The sequence below is a fragment of the Halichoerus grypus genome, chromosome 3 (genome assembly GCF_964656455.1).
Source record: "Halichoerus grypus chromosome 3, mHalGry1.hap1.1, whole genome shotgun sequence".
NCBI classification, from domain to species: Eukaryota; Metazoa; Chordata; class Mammalia; order Carnivora; family Phocidae; genus Halichoerus; species Halichoerus grypus.
The window spans coordinates 117,682,193-117,709,095 of NC_135714.1; the positions used below are offsets into that span (position 1 = coordinate 117,682,193).

The 26,903-nt window shown below is 34.2% G+C and overlaps 1 non-coding gene and 1 pseudogene across 1 annotated transcript; one reads left to right on the forward strand and one right to left on the reverse strand.

The window, feature by feature from the left end:
- Positions 1-239: 239 nt before the first annotated feature.
- LOC118530666 (small nucleolar RNA SNORA31) lies at positions 240-373 on the forward strand. The gene has a single exon (XR_004914755.1). It is a non-coding gene; the product is annotated as a small nucleolar RNA SNORA31 (small nucleolar RNA).
- A 23,364-nt stretch (positions 374-23,737) lies between these two features.
- On the reverse strand, positions 23,738-24,012 carry LOC118530665 (ATP synthase F(0) complex subunit f, mitochondrial pseudogene; annotated as a pseudogene).
- Between the last annotated feature and the right edge of the window lie 2,891 nt (positions 24,013-26,903).

Below are 26,903 nucleotides of genomic sequence, written 5' to 3' on the forward strand. Positions count from 1 at the left end.
TTATCTTTATCATGTACATAGTATGTTACTGAAACATCATACCATGTACAATTTTATGTTATTTTTAATGTTTTGTTGTTTTATGTTATTTTTTCCATTGAATTGTTTATTCATTTATTTATTTATGTTTTTAACTTCCAGTTTTATTTGGATATAATTGACATATAGTACCATATAAATTTAAGATATACAGCATGATGACTTGACTTAAATAGATTGTTAAACAATTACCACTATAAATGCATCCGTTTGACAGACCTGGAGCAGTTCCTGTCTGCTGCTAAGGTTTCCACTAGAGATGCAAGAAAAAAGTGTCCTCGCGCTTTCTGTCTGTCTCATTATGGCAGTCAAGATTGAATGGGGGAGTACACGGAAAAACCAGAAGAATTTCTGCAACTCAGAAGTAACCTTGTCAACAATGAAATCTTGTTTTACTCCAAAGTATCTGAAATTTGAGTTTATGAGAAGTGTTGCAAAAGGAAAAAAAAAAAAAAAAAAAAAAACAATTACCACTATAAGTTTGGTTAACATCCATCATCTCATATAGATAAGCAAAAAAAAAAAAAAAAAAAGGAAGAAGAAAGAAAAGAAAGGTTTTTTCCTGTGTGATAAGAACTCAGGGTTTACTCTCTTAACTTTCAAATATATCACGTAGTAGCGTTAACTATAGTCACCATGTTGTAGTGTTAACTATAGTCATCATGTTGTACCTTCTCAGTGCTTATTTATCTTATAACTGAAAGTTTATACCTTTTGATCACCTTCATTGAATTCCTCTATCTTCCACCACCTACCTCTGATAAACACAAGTCTGATCTCTTTTTCTATGAGTTTGTTTGGTTTTTAGATTGCACGTATACGTGAGATCATTCCATGTATAAGTGAGATATGTCTTTCTCTGACTAACTTATTGTACTTAACATAATGCCTTCTGGGTCCATCCCCATTGTGGCAAATGGTAGGATTTTCTTTTTATGACTAAATAATATTCCAGTGTTTATATATACCACCACTTTTTATCCATGCATTTATTGATGAACAGTTAGGTTGTTTCCATGTCTTGCCTATTGTAAATAATGCTTCATTGAACATAGGGGTGCATATATCTCTTTGAGTTAGTGTTTTTGTTTTCTTTGGATAAATATCCAGAAGTGGAATTGCTGGATTATATGGTAGTTTGTTTTTTTTTTAGTTTTTTGAGGGAACTTCATACTGTTTTTCAAAGTGATGATACTAATTTACAGTCCCACCAACGGTGCCTAAGGGTCTCCTTTTTTTTCCCAAATCTTCACCAGTATTTAGTATTTCTTGTCTTTTTGATAATAGCCATTCTAACAGGTGTGAGGTGATAGTTCATTGTGGTTTTGACTTGCATTTCTCTTATGATTAGTGACATTGAGCACCTTTTATGTAGCTGTTGGCCATTTGTGTATATCTTTGGAGAAAATGTCTATTTTGGTCCTTTGTCCATTTTTAACTTTTTTTCTATTAAGTAGTATGAGTTCTTTATACACTTTTTATTTTAACCTCTGATCAGATATATGACTTGCAAATAATTTTTTCCCACTCTATAGGTTGTCTTTTCATTTTGTTGATTATTTTGCTGTATAAAAGCTTTTTAATTTGATATAGTCCCACTTGTTTGTTTGGGGTTTTTTGCTTATATTTTAGATGTCATCATTGCATTTTAAATTGCCTATAATTTTATTACATATTTTCTTAAGAATGTCCCTAAGTTTATAAAATAATTCATCAGGTTTCTGTAACATTTAATAAATAGTTTTTCTTTAACAAAATTTTAGTTTTAACTTTTTATTTTATAAATGTAAAATAGATTCTCAAAATTTCTTTAATTTGCAATTCTTTAGCAGAGAGAACAGTTTTTTTATTTGAATTTCATCTAATTACCTCAATTGTTATTTTTTTCCATTTGAAGTATTAATAGTTTGACAGCTCTCTTATAAATTACAGTGATATAATACTATGTCAACACTTATTCACCTACTGATATAAAAAATATTTTCTATTCTATTGCATTTTTTTAAAGGTTTTATTTATTTATTTGACAGAGAGAGACACTGTGAGAGAGGGAACACAAGCAGGGGGAGTGGGAGAGGGAGAAGCAGGCTTCCCGCTGAGCAGGGAGCCCGATGCGGGGCTTGATCCCAGGACCGTGAGATCATGACCTGAGTCGAAGGCAGATGCTTAACGGCTGAGCCACCCAGGCACCCCTCTATTGCATTTTTTGTTTGAGTTTTGTTATCTTCACTGAATTCACTGCAATTTTTGTTTGTATACATTATGTCAGTATTTTCCACTGTAAATTTTTCTACTGTTTCCAAGTTAATAAAGTTGTCAACTCTGCTATTTTCCCCACATAGTTATATCTTATATATCCCCTCTTATTCATGTGATTTTTAGTTTACAGTATGATATAGGACAGTATTTGTCAATGCAGAGATCAAAAACACATGCCATCAGAAACATACGGTTTGTTATACAGATGAAGCAGTCTCTAGTCATGAGATCTTAGGGATTATAGTTTTACAAGTGCCTGAGTTGATACCAAAGCACATTATAACTTGAGAACAACTGATATTAGATGTATGGAACTCAATATTCCCCCCAAAATCACTGTAATTAAAACTTTATCAAATAACACTATACACTAAGTTGTGTTGAAAGTGTGCATAATCGAGAGATATTAAGTTTTATACCTAATTATGTTCTGAATTCTCCATTTTATTAATTTTTTCTGTTTGCCTTCACAAAAAAGAACTTTAAGTATTTTTGATTTAAAAGAATTTAGTTTTAAACTTAAAGTTTAAGGTTTTTTTTTTTTTAAAGATTATTTATTTTTTTTGTGAGAGAGAGAGAGAGTATAAGCAGGGGAGGGGCAAAGGGAGAAGCAGACTCCCTGCTGAGCAGGGAGCCCAATGCCGGACTTGATACCCAGGACCCTGGGATCATGACCTGAGCTGAAGGCAGATGCTCAACCGACTGAGCCATCCAGGTGCCCTAAAGTTTAGTTTCTGAAAGGAAAAGAGCCCAGCTGTCCCGTCTTTCCTTTCAAAGTGTTCTGCAATAATATCTTCTTTTTCCATATTTTGTAAACATTCTGTCAGGTTTCAAAAATGCCCTCTTGAAACTGTTCCTTGGATTTGTTTAAATTTATATATTTAACTTAAGAAATATATATATATATTAAAATGTTTAGTGTTTATATCCAAGAGTGATATACTAATAAGGAATCCAAATTGAAAATTTTTGGCTACAGACCTATAGTAGTGTTTGGAACACTTGCTTCAGTTACTGGGTATGCAAATCCAAATCCAGAATCTGTGTATAGTCTTGGAAAGACCTATTACTATCACCTGGAGCCATGGGTAATAAGCCAGCTATGGGCCAATTTTGAATCTCTGTTATGGACTGAATGTTTGTATCCCAACCCCCATCCCCCTAAATTCATATCTTGAATCCCTAACCCCCAATGTGATTATATTAGGAGGTGAATCCTTTTGAAAATAATTAGGTTTGGATGAGGTCATAAGGGTGGAACTCTCATGGATGGATTAGTCTTACAAAAAGAAGAGGGGCACCTGGGTGACTCAGTTGGTTAAGTGTCTGAGGTTTTGTCTCATGTTATGATCTCAGGGTTGTGGGATCGAACCCTGCATCAGGCTCCATGCTCAGCATGGAGTCTGCTGGAGATTTTCTCTCTCTCTCCCTCTGCCCCTCCCCCAGCTTGTGTGTGTGCTCTCTGTCTAAAATAAGTAAATAAAATCTTTAAAAAAAGAAAGAAAGAAGAAGAGACACCAGAGATTTTACTTGCTGCCATGCAGGAAGAGGGCAGCTCTCTGCAAGCCAGAAAGAGGACCTCACCAGGAACCTAATCTACCAGCACCTTGATCTTGGGCTTTCAAGACTCCAGAACTGTGGGGGGAATAGATGTCTGTTATTTAAGCTCCCCGGTCTATTTTGTTATAGCAGCCTGAGCTAAGACACTCTCAATAGATGGCCTATAGCTGTGCTTGGTTTTTTATGTTTCTGTTTGAAAAATTGTTACCACATTTCAAGCTTTGCAGTGGCTTAAATTAGTTTTTTTTTTCCTCTACTTGTTATTTCAATGATTAAATATCCTCATGCCAATCATTTCATATACAGGAGAGAATTCTTTGAAAGAATAAATAAGGGCAACCACTTACTGGTTTCAGTTCCCTTCTGAAGTCAGAAAAGGGGTTCTTTTGAGATTATCAGCATGCCCCTTTGCTTTTCTCTCTTTAAACCCACCACGTTTTATAATGTGTCACCCCAAATTGAAATTTAATTTTCTACTTATCTAAGACCATTTTAAACCATACTGTTAATCTGTTGTCTACCATCCAGGTATTACTAAAATCCATACCATATCATTATTATCATCTAGTCCTTCCAGATGCCACTAGGAACACTGCTCTTAAGTCTGCCTATTGAGTAGATTTGGCTTTTCCTTCTTTGTTTAAGGTACAGCTGTTAACTGCAACAATGAAGCTGTTTTCCAAATTAATTCTTGCCACTCCATCCTTGAGCTACCATCTTTAAATCATACTGCTTATTTAGCACCCTCAGATACTGATCATGGGGAAGGGACTATTTAGATTTGGAGTTAGGGAACTCCTCAGGGGTATCTACTGTGACTCATAGTCATGCTAGTCACCTCTTAATAAATGCAGTAAGTATTCCTGTGTGTAGTGCCTGTAACAATATCCTTAATATGATATGCCCATTTGATAAGAGAACTCTTCTTTGCATTTCATTTTCTAAAATGAAGTGCTGTTGTTATATAATCCATGACATAAGTATTATTTCAAAATAATTTTTTTTGTTTTGTTAATAGAAATAGCTTTAATTAAAGCCAGAAAATAACCCACTAACTGTCTTTCAAAGTTTATATATTGTTAGTAGACTCAATTCTAGTCCAAAACCCCAGAAGTTGCTGCTGGGTAGCAGTCATGGGCTTTTGACTAAGTCTCCAATCAGCATGATGACAATATCATTTGAACAATGAGACCCTAAGAAGGATGACCAACTGTCTTGATTTGTCTAGACTATAAGTTTAATACTGAAAGTCTTGAATCCCAGGAAACCTTACCTTAGGCTGCAAAAGGTTTCAGTAGACAATGTAGATGGTTGTGAAATAGCATGAAACCAATATGATGAGCCAAATATAGGGACCGAAAGCAATACCGTTTTTAGTGTCAAACAGCAGATATGGCATAGATTATACACCTTCCATAGTCATGGTCACTCTTTTTACCAAACAGCTGATATTGGCAACCATGATTTACTGTTCACAATAATGAATCATCCATTATTGCATCATTCTAAGTGATGCAGTTTAAGTGTGTTGTAATTAATTGTGGATTAACTGTTGTGCTTTGTAACGTAATAGTGTTAGTTTCTTTATAACACTGTGAATATTGCAACAATGTTTTCTAAGAGTTCACATCATGAAAATGAGGTTGATTACAATACCAACACTAGCAAGACTCAGATATCACTGACAAAAAAGGTTAATAATTGGGTTATTTTATTATCAGTGAAAGGATTTATACAATGGTATTAGGACCAAAGCAGAGCATACTGTACAATACACAAAAAGAACAGTTTGAGACTGGGCACGGTGGAGAGGAGAATATGAAATCAACTACATAGACTGATCTCACAAGTCTATAATGATACAGTCAAGTATTTCTTATAATAAATCAAAAGTTTTATCTCCCAAAGAGATACCAATGCTCAGAAAAAAAAAAAATAGTGGCCAATGAATTAGCTTGGGTATACCACATAAATGAATCTTCATTATTATATTCTTTTTATTGCTTCCTAAAACTGGATACAGTTCATTTCCTGACTCAAAGATTGCAACTAAAATGTCCTACGGGCAAACAAAAGAAGGGATTTTGATAACAGATGTTTGGGTACCTTATAGTATTGTTCTGGGGTGACTAGTATCCCCCCAAATTCGTATCTTTCTAGAATCTCAAAATATGAACCTGTTTGGAAATGAGGCCTTTACAGATGTAATCAGGTTATCTTGAAATTAGGCATACCGGATTAGAGAGTAGGCCCTAAATCCCATGACTGGTGTCCTTATAAGAAAGCCATGTAAAGACACAGAGACGCACAGACACAAGGAGCATGTCATGTGATGGCAGAGGCAGAGATTGGAATTATGTATTTATAAGTCAAGGAATACCAAGAATTGCCAGCTACCACCAGAGGCTAGGAAAAGGCATGGAAGAATTATTCCCTAGAGCTTTCAGAGGGAGCATGCTGCTGCTAATGTCTTGATTTTGAACTTCTAGCCTCCAGAACTGTCAGAAAATAAATTTCTGTTCTTTTGGGCCATTCAGTTTGCAGTAGTTGCTATAGTAGCCATAGAAAACTAATACAAGTATAGAGCTCATTCTGTCATACATTACCAAATGGCATGCTTTCTGGAACATATATAGTGATGTATTAAATCATGCAACCAAAAAATGTTTTCCCCAGTTCTTAGATAATTTTACTTGAAAAATATTTAGTTTCAAATTATCTCATTGTTTCTATGAGAATTTTAATGAAACCACAGAAAACATAAATATCTTTCAAAAAACAAATTAGACTTGTTTATCTATGCATATTAAGCAGACAGTGAAAATACAAATTTTGGCAAATTTTATTTTGTCTATATATTTCATACAAGGAAAAATAAAAATTTTGCTTGCTTTTGTTGCAAAAAATACTACTAAGATAGGGTATGATTTTCTCACCTGTGATATTGAGACTTTCATAATGAAGGTTAGGGATAAATGTGGTATGTTTACTAATGGTGCCCAAAGATATCAGGGTCCCAATCCATGGAATCTGTGCATGTTATTTTTATGGCAAAGGAATTTTGCAGTTGTGATTAAATTAAGAATCGTGATAGTGAGAGGCAAACCAAGAAACAGACATAGAGGACAAACTAATGGTTACTGGGGGGGAGGTACGTGGGGGGTGGGTTAAATGGGTGATGGTGATTAAGATGGGCATTTGTGATGAGCACTGGGTGTTGTATGGAAGTGTTGAATCACTAAATTGTAAACCTGAAACTAATATTATACTGTATGTTAACTGACTAGAATTAAAATAAAAACTTTAAAATAAAGAATCTTGTGATGATGAGATTGTCCTAGATTATCCATGTAGGCCCTAAATGTACCTATAAAATGGTTTTTATTGTTGCAAACCATATAAAAGGTGCTAAAGTGTTGGCCTGCTGTATGCAAATGTTGGTCTTGAAATATTTGCAAAGTGTAGGAAAAAAATTTCCTTCTGTAATCAGGAAATGTAATGAGGATGAGAATGGAGAAAAGGATTACAATAAAAAAAAAATTTATATGCTGTTTCTCTAAAATGTTTGATGATCTTTGACAAAGCCATAAGAAGTCTAGAAAAGAATAAACAAACAGGATCTGAATTGATCAGTATTATGTGTAGGTTCTGACAAAAACTAATATAGTGAAACTATATTGGAATTAACACTGTCAAAATTAAAAAAAGAAAAAATCACCAGAACACAGAGCCAAGCTAAATAGGATTTTTCAATTTCTTTACTAAAACTAATTACATGGAATACAAGTTCAATTTCTTAAGATCAACTACTTCTGTGCTCTAAAATCATTTTCCCTGAGAAAGATTTAACTTTTGATAATACTCAATGTGCTTTAGAATGTTTAAAAATGATACACATTTCCGACTTAGTCTATATAATGAGTTTATAAGTACAAATGACCTGATTGGCAAACATCTGGCAATCTACCAAAACAAATCTAGATACAAAGTGGGCATTTTTACAGTGCAGACCACTAATTTCTAAGTCTAAAAATCTGCTTTTGCTAGTGAATAAAATTCTAAGTATTTCATGTTCAGGGGTATTTGTTGAGATTATTTAGCTTGAAGTTATCATATTGGATTGCTATCAGGGTTCAGTGGAATGAGGGCTTGATAAGAGCAGAACTGCAAGTCAAAGTCAATTTTACATTTGACTAAATTAAGTTTACCACTACTGTAAGTTTCTCTAAAAAGAAAAGGAAATATATACATTTCTGAAAGTGTGATTTTCTATGAAAAAGAAAAGAAGGGTGCACTAAAGGATGTGGGCAATTTTGAGAAGTATTATTTAAAGAGAAAAGAAAGAGTGACATTATCCTACTATATCACAGGACAGAAAGGAACATATTGTGCCTGAAAGACCCTAAGTTGGCTGCTATCATGCCCACTTTCCACTATCTCCACTCTTGTGATCAAGACTTGTGAGCAGGACGTGTGATTTGCTTTTCTTTATCATTAAGACTTTAAGAGTAGTTTAGGTTTATAGCAAAATTGAGGGGGAGATACAAAGGTTTCCCTTATGCAAGCATAGCCTCCTGCATTATCAGCATCCTTCACCAGTGTCGTACATTTGTTACAATTGATGAACCTACATGGACACATCACAGTCACCCTAAGTCTATAGTTTCCATTATGGTTCACTCTTGGTGTTGTGCATTTTATGGGTTTGGATACATGTATAATGACATTGATCCCATTCTGGTGATATCATATAGAGTATTTTCACTGCCCTAAAAATTCTCTGTGTTCCATTTATTCATCACTCCCCTCCACCCCAGCTCCTCGCAACCAACGATCTTTTTGTTGTTTTCATACCTTTTCTAGAAATGTCAGAGTTGGAACTGTATATTACGTAGCCTTTTCAGATTGGTTTATTTCACTTAATAATATACATTTAATGTTCCTCTATAACCTTTCATGGCTTGATAGTTTATTTCTTTTTTAGTGCTGAATAATATTCCATTTTCTGGATGTAACAGAGTTTATTAATCCATTTACTTGAAGGACATCTTGGTTGCTTTCAAGGTTTGGCAATTATTAATAAAGCTGCTATAAACACACATATTCAGTTTTTTGTAAGGATATAAGTTTTCCACTCCTTTGAGTAAATACCAAAGAGCAAGACGTCTGGGTGGTATAGTATGATTAGTTTTATAAGAAACCACCAGTGGTGCCTGGGTCTTTAAGTGTCTGACTCTTGGTTTTGGCTCAGGTCGTGATCTCAGGGTAGTGAGATCAAGCTCCACATCAGGCTCCGTACTCACAGTGGAGTCTGCTTGGGACTGGAGCTCTCTCTCTCTCTCTCTGCTCCTCCCCCGCAAATAAATCTTAAAAAAAAAAAATTTGTCTTCCAAAGTGGCTGTACCATTTTGCATTCCCTCCAGCAATAAATGAGTGTTCCCGTAGCTCCACATCGTCACCAGTATAGGGTATTGTCTGTCTTTCAGATTTGGGCCATTCTGATAGGTGTGTAGTGGTATCTCAATGTTTTAATTTGCATTTCCCATTTGTATATGATATAGAACGTATTTTCATATGCTTATTTGCCATCTGTATATCTTCTTTATTGTGGTATCTTTGTTGAGGTGTTAAGGTTTGTGTTCCATTTTGAATAATATTGTTTTATTGTTGAGTTTTGAATTCTTTATGTATTTTAGGTAAATGCCCTCTATCAGATATATATTTTGCAGATATTTTCTCCATTGTGTATGTCATCTTTATTATCTTGGCATTATTTTTCACAGAGCAGAAGTTTTTAACCATAATGAAGTCTAACATCCATTTTTATTTTATGTGTTGCACTTTTGGAGTCATCACCATTTTCCAAGGTCATCTGTTTTCTTCTATGAGAGCTTCTGGCAGTTTTATAGTTGTGCATTTTACATTTAGGTCTGTGATCCATTTTGAGTTAATTTTTGTGATCAGATATAAGTAATATGCCTGATCCAGAATTTAAAACAACAATCTTGAGGATACCAGCAGGGCTTCATAAAAGCATAGAAGACATCTGGGAGTCCCTTCCAACAGAGAGAAAAGACCTAAAAACTTGTCAGACTGAAATAAAAAATGCAATAACTGAGATGTGAAACTGATTGTAATGACCACAAGGATAGAAGAAGCAGAGGAACAAATAAGTGATATAGAAGATAAAATTGTGGGAAATAATGAAGCTGAAAAGAAGAGGGAAAGAAAAATATTGGATAATGAATGTAGACTTCGGGAATATATCTACTCCATAAAGTGTAATAAAATTTGTACCACAGGAGTCCCAGAAAAAGAAGAAGAGGGAAAAGGGTGCAAAAGATGTATTTGAGTGAATTATAGCACAGCTGAAAATGTCCCTACTCTGGAGAAGGAAACAGACATCCAAATCTAGGACACACAGAGAATTCCCATCAAAATCAGTAAAAGCCAACCAACACCAAAACATATTGTAGTAAAATTTGCAAAATGCAGAAATAAGGAGAAAAGTCCTCAAAGTAGTAAGAGCAAAGAAATCCCTAACTTACAAGGGAAGACAAAGAAGGTCAGCAGCAGACCTATCCACAGAAACTTGACAGGCCAGAAGAGAGTAGTATGATATATTCAATAAGCTGAATGGGAAAAATATGCAACCAAGAATACTTTATGCAGCAAGACTGTCATTCAGAATAGAAGGAGAGATAAAGTGTTTCCCAGACAAACAAAAACTAAAGGAGTTCATGACCACTAAACCAGTCCTGCAGAAAATATTAAAGGGGACCCTTTGAGTAGGAAAGAAAGACCAAAAGTGACAAAGACTAGAAAAGAACAGAGAAAATCTCCAAAAACAATGACTTTATAGGTAATACAATGACACTAAATTCATATCTATCAATAATCACTCTCAATGTTAATGGACTAAATGCTCTAATCAAAAGACATAAGGTATCAGAATGGATTAAAAAAAAAGAAAACACCCATCTATATGCTACCTATAAGAGACTCATTTTAGACTTAAGACACCTGCAGATTGAAAGTGAGGAGATGGAGAATGATTTATCATGCTAATGAATGTCAAAAAAATAAGCCAGAGTAGCTATACTTACATTAGACAAACTAGATTTTAAACCAAAGACTGTAACAAGAGATGAAGAAGGGCACTATAGCATAATAATGGGGTCTATCCAAAAGGAAAATCTAATAATTATGAATATTTATGCCCCCCAACTTGGAAGCACCCAATATATAAAACAACAGAAAACATAAAGAAACTCATTGATAATACAATAATAGTAGGGGACTTTAACACCCCACTTACAGCAATAGACAGATCATCTGAGCAGAAAGTCAACAAGGAAACAATGGCTTTGAAAGACATACTGGGCCAGATGGACTTAGCAGATATATTCAGAACATTTTATCCTAAAGCAGCAGAATACATATTCTTTTTGAGTGCACATGGGACATTCTCCAGAATAAATCACATACTGGGTCACAAATCAGGCCTCAACAAATATAAAAAGATTGAGATCATAACATGCATATTTTCTGACCACAACTCTACAAAACATGAAGTCAACCACTTGAAGAAGAAAATTTGGAAAGACCACGAATAAATAGAAGTTAAAGAACATCCTACTAAAGAGTGAATGGGTTAACCTAGAAATCAAAGAAGAAATTTTAAAAAATACACGGAAATAAATGAAAATGAAAACATGATGGTTTAAAACCTTTGAGATACAGCAAAAATGGTCATAAGAGGGAAGTATATAGCAATACAGCCTACTTCAAGATGCAAGAAAAATCTGAAATACACAACCTAACTTTACACCTAAAAAAGCTAAAAAAAAGAACAGCAAACAAAGCCTAAAGCCAGCAGAAGAAGGAAAATAAAAAAGATTAGAGCAGAAATAAAAGATAAAGAAAAAACAACAACAACAAAACAGAACAGATCAATGAATCTAGAAGCTGGTTCTTTGAAATAATTAATAAAATTAATAAACCCCTAGCCAGATTTATCAAAAAGGAAAGGGAAAGGAGCCAAATAAATCACAAATGAGAAAGATCACAACCAACACCACACAAATACAATTATAAGAGAATATTATGAAAAAATATATGCAAACAAATTGGGCAATCTGGAAGAAATGCATAAATTCTTAGGAACATTATAAACTACTGAAACTGAAGAAATGGAAAATTTGAACAGACCCATAGCCAGCAAAGAAATTAGGTCAGAAATCAAAAAATCTCCCAACAAACAAAAGTCCAGAACCATATGGCTTCCCAGGGAAATTCTTCCAAACATTTAAAGAAGAGTTAATACCTATTCTCTCAAACTGTTCCAAAAAAATAGAAATAGAAAGAAAGCTTCCAAACTCATTTTATAAGGCCAGAATTACCCTGATTCCAAAACCAGACAAGTAGCCCACTAAAAAGAATTACAGGCCAATAACCCTAATGAACATGGATGGAAAAATTCTCAAAAAAAAAAAAAAAAATACTAGCAAATTGAATCCAACAGTACATTAAGAGAATCATTCACGGCAATCAAGTGGGATTTATTCTTGGGCTGCAAGAGTGGTTTGGTATTCACAAATTAATCAACATGACACACCACATTAATAAAATTAATAAAAGAAAGTATAAGAACCATATGATCCTCTCAGTATATGCAGAAAAAGCATTTGACAAAGTACAACACCCATTCTTGATAAAAACCCTCAACAAAGTACGGATAGAGGGAACATACCTCAACATCATAAAGGTTATATACGAAAGATGCTAATATCATCCTCAGTGGGGAAAAACTGAGAGCTTTTCCTCTATGTTCAGGAACAAAACAGGAATGTCAACTCTCACCATTGTTATTTAACATAGTAATGGAAGTCCTCACCTCAGAAATCAGACAACAAAAAGAAATAAAAGGCATCCAAATTGTCAAGGAAGAAGTCAAACATGATACACTATGATGCTATGATGACATGATACTCTATGTAGAAAACACAAACGACTCCACCAAAAAATTGCTAGAACTGATAAATGAATTCAGTAAATTTGCAGAATACAAAATCGACATACAGAAATCTGTTGCATTTTTATATACCAATAATGAAGCAGCAGAAAGAGAAATGAAGGAATCAATTCCATTTACAATTGGATCAAAAACCATAAGATACCTAAGAATAAACCTAACCAAAGAGGTAAAAGATCTGTACTGTGAAAAGTATATAACAATTAGGAAAGAAATTGAGGAAGACACAAAGAAATGGAAAAACATTCCTGTGCAGTAAACAATCAACAAAACAAAACATGCTCATGGATTGGAAGAACAAATATTGTTAAAATATCTATACTACCCCAAACAATTTACACATTTAGTGCTATCCCTTATCAAAATACCAACAGCATTTTTCACAGAGATAGATCAAACAATCTTAAAATTTGTGTGGAACTGCAAAAGATCCTGAATTGCCAAAGCAATCTTGAAAAAGAAAAGCAAAGCTGGAGGCATGACAATTCTGAATCTTCCAGCTGTATTACAAAGCTGTAGTCATCAGGACAGTATGGTACCAGCACAAAAACAGACACATAGATCAATGGGACAGAATAGAAAACCCAGAAATGGACCCTCAATTCTGTGGTCAACTAATCTTCAACAGGCAGAAAAAAAATATCCAAAGAAAAAGGTCTCTTCAACAAATGGTATTGGGAAAACTGGACAGAAACATGCAGAAGAATGAAAATGGACTGCTTTCTTATGCCATATACAAAAATAAATTCAAAATGGATGAAAGACCTAAATATAAGACAGAAAACTATCAAAATCTTAGAGGAGAACACAAACAACAACCTCTTTGACATTGGCCTTGGCAACTTCTTACTAGACATGTCTCCTGAGGCAAGGGAAACAAAGGCAAAAATGAACTATTGGGACTACATCAAGATAAAAAGCTTCTGCACAGTGAAAGAAACAATCAACAAAACTAAAAGGTAACCTTCAGAATGGGAGAAGATATTTGCAAATGACATATCTGATAAAGTGTTAATATCCAGAATCTATAAAGAAATTATCAAACTCAATACCCGCAAAAAAAAAATCCAGTTAAGAAATGGACAAAAGACATGAATAGAAATTTTTCCAAAGAAAACATCCAAATGGCTAGCAGACACATGAAAAACTGCTTAACGTGAGTCATTGGGGAAATACAAATCAAAACCACAATGAGACACCACCTCACAACTGTCAGAATGGCTAAAATTAACAACAGAGGAAACAACAGCTGTTGGTGAGGATGAGGAAAAAGGGGAACCCTCTTATACTGTTGGTGGGAATACAAACTGGTGCAGCACCTCTGGAAAAAGTATGGAGGTTCCACAAAAAATTAAAAATAGAACTACCCTACAACCCAGCAATTGCACTACTAGGTATTTACCCAAAGGATACAAAAATATTGATTCAAAGGGACACGTGCACCCTGATGTTTATAGCAGCATTCTCAACAATAGCCAAATTATGGAAAGAGCCCAAATTTCTATCCACTGATGAATGGGTAAAGCAGAGATAATGTATAGGTATGTAATGGAATATTACTCAGCCATCAAAAAGAATGAAATCTTACCATTTGTAATGACTTGGATGGAACCAGACAGTATTATGCTAAGTGAAATAAGTCAGTCAAAGAAAGACAAATACCATGATTTCACTCATGTGGAATTTAAGAAACAAAACAGATGAACATGGGGAAAGAAATAAAGAGGGAGGAAAACCATAAAAGAGACCCTCAACTACAGAGAACAAATTGGAGGTTGTTGGAAGGGAGGTGGTTGGGGGATGGCTAAATGGGTGATGGGGAATTAAGGAGGGCACTTGTTGTGATGAGCACTTACATATAGCACCCATATAACTGGGTGTTATATGTAATAAATGAATCACTAATTCTATTCTTGAAACTAATATTACACTATATATTAACTAACTAGAATTTAAATGGTTTTGTATTTTTTATTTCAAATTCCATTTGTTTATTGTAGATATATAGGAAAGTGATTGACTTTTGTATATTAATCTTGTATCCTGCAACATTGCTATAATCCATTTTTAGCTCCAGGAATTTTTTTGTTGATTCTTTTGGATTTTCTACATAGATGATCATATCTACAAACAAAAACAGTTATTTCTTTCATCCAAATCTGCATAACTTTTATTTCCTTTCTTGACTTAGTGCATTAACAAGAACTTCTAGTATGATGTTGTAAAGGATTGATGAGAGGGGTCACCCTTGCATTGTATATGATTTAAATAGGTCAGCTTTAAGTTTATCACCATTATGATATTAGCTGCAGTTTTTTTGTATATATTCTTTCTGCAACTGAGACAACTATCTTCTATTCTTTTTTTTTTTTTTTTTTTTTAGATTTTATTTATTTATTTGAGAGAGAGAGAGTCCGAGAGAGAGCACAAGCAGGATGAGGGGAGAGGGAGAAACAGGCAGGGAGCCTGATGTGGGACTTGATCCCAAGACCCCAAAGGCAGACACTTAACTGACTGAGCTGCCCAGGCACACTTCTATTCTTATTTTACTGAGAATTTTTCTCATGATTGTTAGATTTTGTCAAATTGATTTGATCATATGACTTGTTCTTTTTTAGTCTGTTTATATGATGGATTATATTAATTGTTTTTCTAATCTTGAACCAGTCTTCCATACCTAGGATAAATATGACTTGATCATGATGGATAATTCTTTTTATACGTTGTTGGATTTGATTTGCTAATTGAAGTTTCCTAAGAATCTTCCCATTTTTGTTGGGAAATGTGCCATAGTCAGATTAATTATCTATACACTGGAGGTCATATGATTAATCAGAATCTGTAATTTAATATTAGCTTGATCTTCAGATTGTGAATGAATATATATCCTCAAAATAATATATTAGTACTTCCAAATTAATAAAGTATACATTTCTTCTCTAAAGACTCTGGCAACAAGGAGGAAAATTTAAATATTCCTGTGAAAGCACAATATTGTAAACTCTAAATGTATATTAGAGTTTGTCTCACATGATTGCACATTGGTTCTAGCTTTTTCCCCCAATTTTCTTCTTTTTAAAGAGTTTTTTGAAATGGTTATTGAAAAGTAAGCATTAGCCAGATCGAACACAGAATACTGATCTTCTGAACACAGAATATCAATCTCTCTTAGTTTCTTGCATAGTTTGAATTAATACCATAATGGACAGAACTGATGCTATTGAAGGCAAACCTCCATGTTGTTCTATATAGTCTAAAGTTAACCCCTGGATTCATCACCTTTTCTCCAAGGCCATACTGGACTATTAAATAATTTGTGGGTACTTACAGACTTGCCTGTAATATATCTTTCATTAAAGCTGAATTTTTTTTTTTTTAATTTATTTGACAGAGAGAGAGAGTGCACAAGTAGGCAGAGCAGTAGGCAGAGGGAGAGGGAGAAGCCGGCTCCCCACTGAGCAGAGAGCCCCATGTGGGGCTGGATCCCATAACCCTGGGATGATGACCCAAGCTGAAGGCAGATGCTTAAGAGACTGAGCCACCCAGGTCCCCCTAAAGCTGAAATTTCTTGATTCTTCTCAAGCTATACGATATTGATTTAAATTAACCACTACGGTGCGTAGGTAATTTTAAAGGTTCCTCTCGGTATAAATATTAGAACAAAGAGCAGATTTGAATAACATCCATTTTCCAATGGTTTGGAAAAGGATATAGAGTCCCATTTAAACACTCCCATTAAAATAATATACTCTGGAAAGGGTAAAACAGCAATATTTCTTCTTAAATTTTTAGATAACATTTGTTCTTAAAGTCTTACTTTTATCCTGCTCGCACTTTGAGGTCTTAAAGCTGTATCACCATATCTTCCTAACATAATTCTATTGCCCTTTAAGTTTTGATTAGCAGGTTTAGTTATGGCATTACTTTATGCACCAGTGTCTAGCAATTCCAGTAAAGTTTCTTCCCCATAACTGGACAAGGCAAATAGACTTGGGTCCCCTGCTGGGGTTATACTAAGAGATCCTAAGCCATCCTGCCATTCAAAATTATAGCATCTCCTTTAATTTAATTGGCACCATTTTTGAAGGGACTCTAGATTCCTCCTTTGTGTTATCATTTTTAAAAAATTCATTGTGGTCTTTGTGCAATCCATATTAGGAGTTGGTAGAGCAGCTAAACCACTTACTTTTTATAGTGACCCATTAAATTTTTAATAGCTACTCCATCAATCTTCTCCTTTTTTAGTCATTTTTAACTAACTATCTGAAAACTTCTACCTGGTTTAATTGTCCCCAGGCTATTTCATCCATTTTATTTGTATTGTTTACTTTCTTTTGAAATCCTATTTTTGCTTTATTCAACTCCATTCTGGGGAAGCTCAGCAAGGAAGTACTTCACAACATCTATCACATCATTCTGCCTTATGTAACCTTATTCTGACAATAAGGTCACATAAGGAGTCCAAGCAATTGGAACCTCTTTTACCACATAATTTTTTATCAAACATCACTTAGTTCAAAGGCATAGAATTAGGGAATACTTTGGTATTATTATAAAATCAGTCCACGAATGTTTGCATTTTCCACATTTCAGCAGCCTCAGAAACAACATTCCATTTAGTTGCTTAGGATGGATATGAACAATTTCCTTCCCAGGCTATAAATTACATATCTCCATTTTTATCTCACTCAACAGATTGGAAGTTTATCCATCCAGCTATATTTTTGCAAAAGTTGAAGTTAATGAAAATCCTGAGTAAGACCAAATGTGCCTTTTCATTTGGTAATATCTAGTACAAGGGAAATAGCTCCCTGATCATCATTGCTGAGGATCTATTTCAATAGCATCTGAGAAGAAAGCTACTGATAGTATCCCACAATTTGTGTTGATTTTTGAATCAGTATTCCCATGTTTTAAATCTCTTAATTCCCATCTCCTGTGACCTCTCTGATCTTTTCAGTGATTTATTATTGGATGAGAACCACATTTCAATCTAAGAAGATAACTGCCTATCTCTCATGTTTGTTCTTTTTAACACACAGGATCAGGAACTATAATTTGGAGGCCTTGGCAGCCTTGAGATTTTTATCAATTACTTTTGTTTTCTCGAAAGCAACCAAAAGCAACCAAATTACCATACTAAGTGTCTGACTTCCCCCTTGGTTTGAATGTATTTTTAATCCACTTAGCTACCCTCCCTGACCACCCATTATGGATCTACCACCTCCGATTTCCGTTGATACGTGTTTCCTCCTTTCAGTAGTCACAATGATTGAGTGAGGACCTCAAAGCAGAGGTTGTCAAGAAGCCACTTTGCCTTTACAGATTCTCCATTCTGCCATTCCTCATCTTTTTCCCAAATCAAAACTTAGCAATTATTTATACTATAGAGTCAAGAGTATTACAGTTACCCTGCTCACACTAACAGCAGCAATTGAACAGTCAATAATTGAAAGAACATCCACAGGGTAAACTCATGGAAGGTGTTCATAAAGATAAAGGATATGGTACAGCGAGAGAAAGAAAGCACAGGAAATCATTTTAGGGTTCAGAAAACTTCCAAACACAACCCCTAGATGTTTTTCTCAGTGACGTAGAATGTGTTTCATCTTCAAACTATGTGATACGCTTTGCTTTCTGGGGATCCAAAGCAAAGTTGTTAAAGGGATCTTCTAAAACCAACTAGGAAAGTATCTAAAAGCAGGCTGTGTAACCAGTTAAACAAGGTGTAAACCATTAATGTATACATTTTCAGTAAACAATGGAGACAAGAACATAGATTGTTTCCAGGAAAATTGTGAAATTTCAATCAAACATTAAAAAGTACTAGCTAGCACAATTTATTCTTATCTTGGTCAAGGATTAGTTTCAGATTTTCTTTTTTTTTTTTTTTTAAGATTTTATTTATTTGACAGAGAGAGACACAGCGAGAGAGGGAACACAAGCAGGGGGAGTGGGAGAGGGAGAAGCAGGCTTCCCGCTGAGCAGGGAGCCCGATGTGGGGCTCCATCCCAGGACCCTGGGATCATGACCTGAGCCGAAGGCAGACACTAAACGACTGAACCACCCAGGCGCCCCTAGTTTCGGATTTTCAAGCATTACCCAGTATAAGCATAGAGCTACCTCAAACCAGTTTTAAGGTAAACCGATTTTTACACACCTGTTCTTAATTTGCAGAGATCTTCTGTTTATCATGAAACAGTGTTGAATTTTGTCAAATTCTTTCTCTACATATATTGAAATAACTATGCCCTTCTTTATTTAGTGACATGGCAAACCAGATTGATTTTTAAAAATTGTTTTATTAGCCTTATTTCTTAAAACAGTTACAAGTTTACAGAAAAGTGAACAGAAAGTACATAGAGCATAGACTTCCTGTATGTTCCCTTTCCCTCAACCCATAGTTTTTCCCCTACTATTAACATCTTGCACTGGCATACTACATTTGTAACAAGTGATAATTCAGCATTGCTACAATACTATTAACCAAAGTCCATAGTTTACATAGGGTTTATTTTTTGTGTTGTATAATTTTAATAGGTTTTGCTACACACATAATGTCATTAAGTATAGTACAGAGTAGTTTGAATATTATCTCCTAGCTTAACTTATTTGTCCCTCTGCCCTCTACTCTACCCTCAGCCCCCACCCCTTAAGCATGGGCAACCACTGTCTTTTTACTGTCGCTATAGTTTTGCATTTTCCAGAAGGTCATAGAGTTGGAATCCTATAGTATGAAGTCTCTTCAGACTGAAATTTTACTTAGCAATATTCATTAAAGGTCCTCCCCCCATGTCTTTTCAGGGATGGAAAGTTCATTTATTTTTATCACAGAATAATATTCCATTCAATCGATCGATATACCACAATGTATTTATTCATTCACCTATTGCAAGAATCTTAGATAGTTGATTGCTTCTGAGTTTCGGTGTTATGAGAAAAGGTGCTATAAACATTTGTATGCAGGACAGAAGTTTGTTTGATTGTTTTGGATATAAGTTTTCAACTTCTTTGGATAAGCACCTAGGAGTGGTGCACAATTGGTGGATTATATGGTTAGACTCTGCTTGTAAGAAACTGCCAAACTATAATCCAAAGTGGTTGTACCATTTTGCATTCTCACCAGCAGTTGCTCCATTACCTCACTAGCATTCAGTGGTGTCAGTGTTCTGGATTTTGTACCTCATTGTTGTGTTAAATTGCATTTCCCTGATGTCAAATGATGGGGAGCATCTTTTCACATGCTCATTTGCTATCTTTGTATCTTCTTCTTGAGGTACCTGTTATAATTTTTGGCCCATTCATTGATCGGATTTTAAGAGTTCTTTATGTCTTTGGATACAAGGTTGATTTTTTATGTTAAACAAACTTGCATTTCTGGAATTCCACTGGGTTACAATGTATTATTCTTTTTATATATTGTTGAATTAGATTTGCTAAAATTTTGTTAAAGAATTTGCATTGATGTTCATGAAGCTATTAGTTTGTAATTTATTTTTGTAATACCTTTGCCTGGTTTTGGTACCAGAGAAATCTTGGCCAAATAAAATGGGATGCCGACTGATCCATCTCTGGAAAGTATTAATCTTGGCTTCATATTATTTCTTCCTTAAATATTTGATACAATTCAACAGTGAACCAATCTGACCTTGGAGTTTTCTTTGTGGGAAAGTTTTTATTTTGATTTCAATTCCTTTAATACAAATACAGGGATTAAGATTTTCTATTTATTCTTGCTATCAGTTTTAGTAATTTATGTCTTTCAGGAATTTCTTCCTTCTTTTTAAGTTGTCAATATTAGTCTAACATGTCAATAAAGTTCTCATATTCCCTCATATTTTTAATTTCCTTATGGCCCTTTAGTGGGGCCCACTCTTTCATTCTTGGCATTGATAATTTTGTTCTCTTTCCTTTTTTCTTATCATTCAGTGTAGGAGCCTCTCTTGTTGATATTTTCTAACAACTTTGGACTTTCTTAATTTTTCCCTATTTTTCATCTGTCTTATATTAATTTCTAATCTTGTCTTTATTTTCTATCCTTCTACTTACTTGAATTTAATGGTTCTTTTTCTAATTTTTAAGGTGGGAGCTTTGCTCAGTAATTTTAGACTCTTCTTTTCCAATAGAAGCATCTAAAGTTGTGCATTTCCCTTTGTTTCTATAGTTAAATGCTTTAAATTTTTAAAATTTTGATGCTTTTTTTTATTATCATCCAGTTCAAAATATTTTCCCATTTCCTTTATTATTCTTTTTATCTATAAGATATTTAAGTATACTTTGTCTGATTTTCAGATATTTGAGGGCATTTCTGGATGTTATATTTTATTGCTTTCTAATTTATTTCTTTTGTAGTGAGAAAAGATTCCTTGGGAGATTATTTGTTTTTGAAATAGATGGAGACTTATTTTTAAATGCAGCATGGAGTCACTCTTGCTGAATGCATTATGTGTACCTGAATGTGCATTCTGAAGTTAGTGGATATAATATTTTTTTAAGTGTTAATTAGACTAAGGTTGTTGATAGTGTCAATCAAATATTCTATATCCTTGCTCATTATTTTTGTCAAGTTCCCTTTATCAATAACAGAAGTAAGGGGTGCCTGGCTGGCTCAGTCGGTTAAGCATCTGACTTTTGGTTTCAGCTCAGGTCATGATCTCAGGATTGTGGGATTGAGCTTCATGTCAGGCTCCATGCTCGGTGTGGAGTCTGCTTGAGATTATTTCCCTCTCACTCTTCCTCTGCCCCTCCCCCCAACTCACATGCACTCTCTCTCTCAAATAAATAAATAAAATCTTTAACAAAATTTATTTTCTTTTAAATCTCCACCTATTATTGTGGATTTACTTATTCTTACATAGGTATTGTCAATTTTTGCCTCATATATTTTAAAGCTCTGTTGTTAAGTGCATATATATTCATAATTGTTATATCTATACAATATATTGACTTTTCAATTATTCTATAAGGAAAATTGAGCTCTTATTGTTAGTTCTTGCCTTTTTGCAAGTTTAACAGTATTTCCCTTTTGTTTGGATTGTTAGGCCCATTTATATTTAATATAATTATTAATAGGGTTGGTTGTATTTACTTTTGCCATTTGCTTTTTGGAAGGTAGAGTTACTTCTATGCTTTCATTTATTTATTTATGTCATTTTTTTGTGTTGATCAAATTCTCTTGATTTGGGAAAATTTTTTAGGGGTTTCCATAATTTACATAAGTTTTAGGAATGCTTGGGGAGATCTCCATAACATAATTTATTGAAAAAAAATTTAGAAGAAATTTAGAAGAGTGTATTTATTATGGTATTTTGTATAAAAAAAGTCCAAAACATTCTATATTTATTTGTGTACATATATGTATCAATATTTATATATCTCTCTATACACACATGTGCACACACATACACATATGGCTGACACAAAATATGGAAGAATACATAGAACATTTGAAAGAGGACAAGAAGGAAGATGATAAGTAAAACATACAGGTTAGGAGAATTTCTTCATTGGAATTTTACCATATACAATAATTATAGAAATACTATAATATCAGTACTTAGAACAAATTATTATGTATATTTTCAAAATTACTTTTAGTTGATAAACATATATCCTTGCTTTCATATAAATATACATATACCTGCACATGCAATATGTGTGTGTGCATCCACACAAGATCAAATGTGATTTTATTTATCTGAAAAGATGGCCTCAGAATCAGTTTCTGCATTTTGGTTTTGTTATTTTATATATTTTAATTAATTTAATATTTTAATTAAAATATTTTAATTTAATTTAATTTAATTTAATATTTTAATTACTGTTAATGGAAAAAATAATATAACTCTTTTAAGAAAATTAAATAATCATCGAAATTCATTTAAAAATATTTATTGAGTACCAGACAATATTCTAAATTATTTGTGTTGTTTTATGAAAATAATTTTGGGAATAAAAATGCAAATTAAGGTAATTGTGTAACTTCCTCCTTGTCTTATATATTTTACCATGAAAAAATAATAGAAAAAATATATTTTTCTCAAATATAAGTAGCTTCTTTATCATAAAACTAAATCAATGTCATTAGCATAGAAAACAATATTCATCTCTCCAAACTAGCCAATGCTGCACAGCAAATAAAAGTAGCTTCTATTTTCTTAAAAGACTTGTGACTTTTCCTTAGCTAAATAAGTGACTCACAATTTGAAAATGGCTTTTTGTTGTAAAACAGTAGTATACATCTCTTGATGTATATAGTTTTGCTTCGTAATTGTGGGTTTATTCCAACATATATGTACATGAATTTATTATTTATATTAAAATGCCAAATAGCCTCAAAGCAGCAAAAGCTAGAAAAAAAATTAATGTCAAAATATACATGTCAATAATTTAGTTATTTATATGGTCCCACTGGATTTATTTCATATGGGAAACAAACTTGATTCTTTAAAAAATAAACTGAAAAATTGGATCAATTGAAGTTTGAATTAATTTCAATGCTCAAAGCAAAACTACATCGGAAGGACAACATTGCAACTACTGCAAATAATAAAAATGTATAAATTTGGCATTTATTATTTTTGTAGAATACTAATGTAAACTAGCCTATAATCTTTATTTTGAGTAGAGTAAATGTATTAATAGTTAGTCTTATTTATGAATTCCACTCAACAGAATTAAATAAGTCTATGTTGAACATATACAATGTACAGAAACTTAGCTAAATACTGCAAAATATAGAGATGAGCATTCATCTTTTCTTGGATGTTAATATGAAAGGATTCAAGGGTGCCAGGCAAAGGTCATGGTCAGGAATGCCAGATGTGCCTCCACACTGGGCTCTCTTCAGTGGTACTTTCATAGCCGCTCGTGTTTGAGTTCCTTGTAACACGACAGTAGTTGAAAAGCACATAAGCTGCCAGCACTATAGAAATCCCAGCAACGCCCCCTTTCTTCACATTGACATACTTGTTGTATTACTGCTGGTAACCTCTTTGAAATGCTCCAGCAATGCCCTTAGGGGTGAAATCCAGCATCAGTATCCAGCTGGGCAGCTCTCCTAGTTTCACATCCATGAGCATCTTCTTCTTCACTGGTACGACTGACGCCATCTTGGAGTCCTGGGTCCATAATATTAAATATAATGATAATCAGTGATATTGGAAATTCAAACCGCTGTAACTTTTTGGAGAAGAGAAAAATCACATAAAGTTGGATGGGACAGAAAATTCTTCAGTGTGACAGAAGTAATAGAAGGAGAGTGGAAACAATATGAGGATAAGAGGAAAGCAGACAGATGCCTACTCTGCCAGTTTATTTATTAATATTAATGACAAATCTGATTTGTTGATACTCTGTACTTCCTTTTAAAGATGAAGCTTAAAGAATTGAAGTGAATCTCCTTTCCAGTATTTAGCTGAGATGTTTAGAAACCAACAGGGACCCCACAAATATTCCTCTTTTAAAACCCAGGACAACTAATAGGCTAGCTATTTTTCTGTGTCCTCCTTTTTCTTCTGAAACAAATCACAAATAGCTAAGCTATTTTTGAAACAGTCTAAGGAGTGGAACAATTTCCTAATTATCAACATTCTTGTTTCTGTCAGACACAGATACACAGCCTATTTTACCCATTGTACATCCTTTTTTGAAAGAATTTTGCAGACCATTACCTTGAACCACTGTGAAAATATTTTTTAAAAGTAATAATCAGAGAACTATGGATTTAAAAGGTTATTTTAATGTTGTTTCTGATCCATTTTCACACTATTTCAGAAGTTAGCTGTGGTAGGCATCCTCTAAGATGGCTTGCAATGATCCCCACCCCTTGGTATTCATGCCCTTGTGTAATTTTCTGCCCTTCAGTGTGGACTAAGTTCAACTTCCTTCTTACAAGGAGAATTGGAAGAAGTGATATGTCACTTCTGAGATCAGGAAATAAAACTGACTTTGGTTGCCCTGAGGAAAATTAGCAGCCACATTATGAAGCATCCCTATGAAGAGGCCTCCTGGGCAAGTGACCAAGGCCTGCCAACAGCCATATGAGGGAGCTTGTGAATGGGATCCCTCCCTCCAGTAGAGCCTTCAGAAGAGACCACAGCCTCTGTCAAGACCTAGACTGAAACCTTAAGGGAGACCATGAACCAGAGACACCCAGATAAGCTGTGACCAGATCCTGACCCACAGAAACTGTGGGTGATAAATATTTGTTATTTTTTAATAGCTAAATTTTGAGACATTTTGCTCCCCAGAAGTAAATAAATAATACATTAGCATAAAACATCACTCTTTCACTTAATGACAGAGAAATCTTCCCTCCAACCTAAATGTCCCTAATTGTTATGGAGCATCTAAACTTGCTGAATTCAAATAACATTTGAAATATTATTCAAGTACTCAAATGAGGTAGCCAAAGACAGCAATAACCATTGGAAAGAAATTTGAAATGAATCAAAATATATGAGAAAAACTATATTATCTTGGAAATGAGAATGTAATTTGAAAAAATGTTTTATTTTTATGCATAGTATCTGGAAAGACACTTATAATTAGGTTTCAGAGATCCAGGCAATATCATAAAAACATGTAAAACCCTTTGAATAATTACATTACAAAGACCTGGTATATTGTCCCTTTAGTATTATGCATGTGCTTTTTTTATTCATTCATGTAATAGATGTTGGGATACTTAATACCTTTTTGGGACAGTATATCAACACAATTTAGTACACAATTTGAATTCTGCATAGTGGTGCATATTATATTGAATATGACATGATATATGATAATGCCCTATTTGGATGGAACATAAGGCTGCAAGCTTTAAAAAAGAGTACAATTATAAATATGTGAATACACTCAGCCATTGCTCTTACAGCAGGTCATCTTTATCTTTTAATCGTCTGTATTCTGAGTAACTTACAAGAGACATCAAGGTCTAAATCATGTTTTGACTTCAGTTTGTAGATATCAAAGTTCACTTTGCTCACTTTTTTCCTGAATCCAATTCTCTAAGGCAAAAAAATGAGAAATAGAAAATTCACCTTTAATAAAATTAGGACCAAACCCACACACACACCTCAGACCTGGAATAAGATTGCCAACCAGCAGCAACTATTGGATCAGTATAATGAAGAGAGACAAGAGAAAAAAACTGTCTCTGCGTATCTACATCAGAGTGAGAGGAGCACAGAGAATTACAAATTTTATGTCACTTTCCAAAGGGCCATTTTAAGGTGTTCTTCATTGAAATTGCAATGTTCGAATAGACAGGCAAGGAGATGTCTTTAAATCATATTCATCATAGAGGTGTGTCAGGGGAAAGGGGGCTGGAAAAGAGCCCACCCCTACATACTGTCTGGGCAAGAAGCACGCTGTTAGGAGGCAAGGTGAAGGAGCATGCAGAAATGCAGTTTTCAAGCTTGTCTGCTGAAAGGAAGAAAATGCCACATTAACATACAATGAGCCAGTGAAGGAAAACTGAGAGCCAAAGGTACTGCTTACTACCTCAAGGAAGAAAAATTTGGAAACCACAGAAAAAATGTCCAAGATGAGCTCTTACAGCTCACTGACCTTTTTCCTCTCTCAAAACCACTTCTACAAATAGCTGATTCTTGGAGAATGGTCTCTCTTCAGGGATGAGTGAAACCTAAAAGGGACTGAGCAAAGCAACCTATGCCGTGACACCTCCAAATACACAGCCTCTGGTGGACAAACACATAACAGATGAATTATATCACAAAGTAGATCAAATTTTAAAAATCAGTGAAACAAAGAACAATGAAAAATATGGCTTCTTATATGGCCTCAAAGAGGCAATGACAGGGGTGCCTGGGTGGCTCAGTTGGTTAAGCGTCTGTCTTTAGCTCAGGTCATGATCTCAGGGTCCTGGGATCGAGCCCCCAACCGGGCTCCCTGCTCAGCGGGGAGTCTTGTTTCTCCCTCCCCCTGCTCTTGCGCTCTTGTTCTCTCTCTCTCCCGCTCAAATAAATAAATAAAATCTTTAAAAAAA